Source organism: Penaeus vannamei, chromosome 26, assembly GCF_042767895.1.
Source record: "Penaeus vannamei isolate JL-2024 chromosome 26, ASM4276789v1, whole genome shotgun sequence".
Classification (NCBI taxonomy): domain Eukaryota; kingdom Metazoa; phylum Arthropoda; class Malacostraca; order Decapoda; family Penaeidae; genus Penaeus; species Penaeus vannamei.
Window position 1 is genome coordinate 23,502,752 of NC_091574.1, and position 5,000 is coordinate 23,507,751.

Here is a 5,000-nt window from a genome sequence, read left to right on the forward strand (position 1 = left end):
TGCAGATTATTACTTGTACCAATGACTGCAAATTTTTGTCCTCTAGAAAACTATAATATTCAATTTGCTCTAACTTAATGCCTCCATACCGTAAAGATTAACCATCTTTGTAACTTCATTAGCTATTCCACTCTCATTGTACAAAGGCAACAAAAACGTACTATGCATGCATTTAAATGTAAATGTGTATGTGTATGTGCATGTTTATATATATATACATAAATATATATATATATATATATATATATATATATATATATATATATATATATATATATATATATATATATATATATATATATATATATATATATATATAATCATGTATATATATATATTTTTATATATATATATATATACATATATATATAAATATATACATATATATATATATATATATATATATATATATATATATATATATATATATGTATATATATATGTATTTTTTTTTTATGTATATAAATATATACATATATATATATATATATATAATCATCTATCTATCTAATGATTTATTTACAGATATGATTAATATCCATTGAACTCCTGAAAAATTACCATCTTCTCAGAAAATTCAGGAATCCTACATTTATGACAAGAACTCTCATTTTGCGAGTCTTCCTGTCCAATGAACCAGGATCTACTTGCCCATAGTGATACAGGTGCCAAAGAGAAAACAGGATTTCGGATTCCCAGTACACACTCACATATCTTCTCAGTCGACATCTATTGCCCTTTCACTAAATTGTCAACAGGCACAGAAGCTACTGTACTGACTTGACACTGAATCACTGTAATTGCTATCAAAGACACAAACTAAAACTAATCCTTCTGGACAGTATAAATCAAATGCAATTCATGAATACCAAATTCGTACACAAATCTAGGTTATTTCCTAAAGTGCAAAATCTTTTTACAATAGCTGCAATCTATCTTCAATATATATATATATATATATATATCAAAATGACATTAATACTGAGAGTGATAGCTTTTATACTGTGCTTCTATATATCTATAATGCTTTGCAATGCACTCTTAATGTGTATCTTCTGCACTCTTGTTCCCAATTTACTCTTGAAACCAAATACATTTCTAAATGAAAAATATGGCATAACTTTTATCTCTTCAATAATGATTTTTAAAATGCATGAATGAGTATAAATATCTTCACAGTACAAGAGATGTATTTGACCGCTTTCAATTACATCTTTGTAAGATATAACCAAAACTACACAAAGGTATCTCTTGGAAATGTGTAGTAATTCGTTCTCCTTTATACCTTTTCCAGAATACTTCAATTAATAAATTCATTAAAAATACATAGTGATTCTTGACTTCATACAAGCTATCAAAAGATATCTTAACTGGAGCTTGAGACACTCCTTAAAATAAAAAAAAGACCACGGCTAATTATCTACAACTTACATGTGAATAACCATCATAATATCCTGATTCCACTTTTGTAGCTAATTAAACCAGTAGTTAAATACATATTCTATCTTACTGATTTCTAGTGATGTATTGCATTATGATATTTGGTAGATTTTAAAAATGTCACGATGATTTAATTTTCACAACCCTAATAGACTTATTCTCTAATGGTTTTAAAAAAAATAATCAAGTAAAAATAATATTGCAAATCATAGCATGTCATACAATTAGCAAAGACATTGACAATTGCGATCGAACAAGAGGAATAAATAAATTAAAATGATTTTCAACAAATCGTTTCGACAAATCAAAGTGGTTCGACGAAATCAGTCGAGGTAATCCCATGTCACATGAAAGCTTCTAGAGAATCTGTTCACGTGATAGCCTTCCTATCATGCTTCTTCGTTCCGTGCAACATGCAGCTGCAATAAAAGGGAAAAAGAAGGAAAACGAAAGACAGAAAACCTTAATCAATTCGGAGATCTGCTGAACACTGTGTTTACACCCGACACCTGATTGCTACTGAAACTCCTGTGAAGGTAAGAGATCTGGTTATTTCCTCCAATGAGAATTCAGATCGACAAAAAGGGGGTGATGCTATTGGTCACACATATGACAAGTAAGAAATCACTCAATTTTATTATCCAGCAGATCTTCTCCAATCAGAAAAAAGATAAGCTAAAAGATGCGATCTCATTGGTCGCACAAACGACAGGCAGAAAATTACTCAACCTAACAAGTCACTTGACCTCAGCCAATCAAAAACCTCCATCTCCGGTATGTGGATTGCGATTGGTCGATTTTTGACATGACCTATAAAAGATGCGCACGCAGGACATGGCAGATATCACCATTTGGCATTGCAATTAATTAATTCATCTCTAATTAATCTCTTCATGTGAAAGATCCTTTTATCGAAGCAATAGAGTGATTCGTTGATATCGAAGAGAGACCTGTATTTCACACAGCATCAATCTATACCTTACTTCATTTAATATTTAGTCTCTTCGCTGTGCTGCGGATTCTGTTGAGCTCTGGCGAAAAATTTTAAATTGGGAAAAGTTCATCACATGTGCATCCAACGAGCCAATTTTTCGTCTACTGATACGAATATATTTGCCAATTATAGCTAGTACAAGCAGAACGAACTAAGAGCAGATTGCTTTTTAAGCAAATAACATGCTGTTTATAACATTTAATAGCCTGTCCCTCGCATCCTTATCATAAAACATAATAAAATCGCCTTTCAACCCAAATGATTATTCCTAAAACGACAGACCTTTAAAAATGTGCGAGAAGAAAACCCAAGAAAATAAAAATCCGACCAAAAATGTCAAGTCAAGCTTCGCGCGCGGACGAATGCCTCCCGCGCGCGACAAACTAGTCCCTCTAAAAAGGCCAACATTATACAGCTATCTTTGCACTTATTGTTTTCATTTTGGGATAGTTGCCTTAAAATCGTAAACTCTACCGAAACGTAAACCGAAAAAGAGCCAAAAACAGATCCTGGGCGATCTTCATTCAGACCCTCCATGACCGCAAATCACTCGCAGATCCGTCTGAAAGAAGTCGGCAAAATTACATGCTATTTTAACTGCCTTTTCGCCCGCATTTGGGCTCAAGCTCTTTCCTACGGATAAATAAAGCATCTAGGTTCCCAATTCTCTCAAAAACAAGACGCATCACTTCCCTTCCCTCTTAAAAAACGCATTAGAAGGCGAAAGACCGAGGGAGGTGACCAAACATGGCTGAGAAGCCGAAGTTACATGCCATTTTCCCTTGCTCCTGACCCTTGTTGCGCCTCACCCTGCTCCCTGCATGCAAAATAAACACCAAAGTTCCCATCCCCCAGCAAAGCATTCTCTCCCGACGTCCCTATAGGCTCTAAAAAGGAGCTAGAAAGCCGCAGAGGCAGCGAAAAGCCAAACATGGCGGTGGCCGAGGCCGGGGCGAGCGTGTGCACTAAGGCGTCGCTGAGCATTTATTGTTGCGCCGCCGCCATTCCCAACCCGAGACAATTTCGTGCTCAAGGCTCTTCCTACATGTCCCGATCGCCTCTCAGCGCTTATATCCGGTCTCCAGTGTAGCTCCTTCAGGATCTAGGAGGCGTGAGATGCGACAATTCCAGGTAAATATGCTCTTTGGAGGGAGAAATCGGAGAGAATTTAGTCGTTTTGGAGTGTCGCTTGGACGAGAGCATTAGGCTTCGTTTGCATGGCGTTTTTGGGGCCTTTGCCTTCCCCTGGGTCTCCACAGGGGACTTTCACGTCGGATTTCGAGGCCCAGAGGACGCGGCGAGGCCATTTCCACGAACAGAGGAAGAAGAAGTGGACGGGAATAAATACGGGAATAAAGGCAACATTTGGAGGCTCTTCTCCCCCCCCTCTGGCTCTCCCCCGACCCCCCCTCGCCACCCCCCTTTGACGGTAAACAATGGGGGGGACGTTGCCATGGCGACCACACCCCTCCTCCCCCTTTCTCCCCCTTTTCTCCCCCTCGCCCTCTTCTCCCCTCCCCTCGCCCCCTCCCCCTTCCCCCCTCTCACCCCTCCTTCCCCCACTCGAAGGGAGGAGGACGGCGGGGGAGAGGCCTTGGGGGAGCCCCCCCCTGTTTCTCCCCCTTTCCCCCCACTTCCTCTCGCTCCCTCCCCCTCCCCCTCCCTCTCCCCCTCCTCCATTTAATAAATATGTTGCAAATGCATTAATCCTTCAATTTTTTCCTTTTCCTTTTTCTCTCTTACGATTTTATCGGACTGAAACGAGAAGGAGGAGAAAGGAAATAAAGCGGAGACGAGGAGGAGAGACAGAGATAAAAGGCGAAGTTGGAGCAAAGGAGGGGGGGAGATTGAAAGTCCTTGTTATTATTATTTTTTTGTCTTCAGTGTTTTTAGGGGGGGTTCTAGGCCTATGGAAATTTGACTTTCTTGTGGCGGGGGAAGTAAATTTTCTTTTCTACCGCAAATTGCACAGGAGAACACGGGGAGAAGAAGAGGAGGAGGAGGAGAAGGAGGAAGAGGCAGAAAAGCCAAGGTAAAATGGAAGTGAAAGAGAAGGAAATGCTGAGTCTACCCATTTTCCCTTCTCCCCCCTTCCCCCCCTTTCCAAAAAGTGAAATAAAAGACTCCAGTAGCAACCCCAGGCTGGGAGGGGAACCCTAGGCTTGAAGAAATTCACGAGGTTCTTCATGGCTTGGGACCTAGGCTAACCCCTCTCTGGTGTAGGCTGAAAGAAGTTTGTTTTTGTTTTTTTATCGTGTTGGTGGATTTGCAAAGGTGTTTTGATCATGCGTGCTGTGAATTGTGAGGAATTTGTGCCATTTTTGTATAGTTTGTAAATTTGTGTGTTAATATTTTGATTTCCTAGAATATTTCGTCCCAGTACTGTACACGGGTCATTCATGTGTTCCTTAAGTACTTTCCGCATAAAGTTACGTTTTCAAAGCAATACGAAGAACATTATGGAATTGGAGTTTCAGTGATTAAAAAAGAAACAATTGGTATAGAAGCAGCAGGTTAAAGCCACTGTTTGTTTGACTTCCCATCACAGGATGCCATTATGTGGGGG

General features: G+C 39.0%; 2 protein-coding genes across 6 annotated transcripts in view; one reads left to right on the plus strand and one right to left on the minus strand.

Annotated features, from left to right (window-relative positions):
• Nucleotides 1–2,013, minus strand: part of Wdr37 (WD repeat domain 37) — a 30,167-nt gene extending 28,154 nt beyond the window's left edge. For both annotated transcript variants that reach the window (XM_027359669.2, XM_070140190.1), the window contains exon 1: nucleotides 1,903–2,013. The gene's annotated coding sequence lies outside the window, so the exon portion shown is untranslated. The remainder of the gene's footprint in view (nucleotides 1–1,902) is intronic.
• A 1,388-nt stretch (nucleotides 2,014–3,401) lies between these two features.
• Nucleotides 3,402–5,000, plus strand: part of LOC113808297 (serine-rich adhesin for platelets) — a 44,138-nt gene continuing 42,539 nt past the window's right edge. For 2 of the 4 annotated variants that reach the window (XM_027359666.2, XM_027359668.2), the window contains exon 1: nucleotides 4,328–4,466. The gene's annotated coding sequence lies outside the window, so the exon portion shown is untranslated. Of the gene's footprint in view, nucleotides 3,566–4,327; nucleotides 4,467–5,000 lie in introns of those variants that run through there. The other 2 variants (XM_027359665.2, XM_027359667.2) reach the window with 2 other exon arrangements.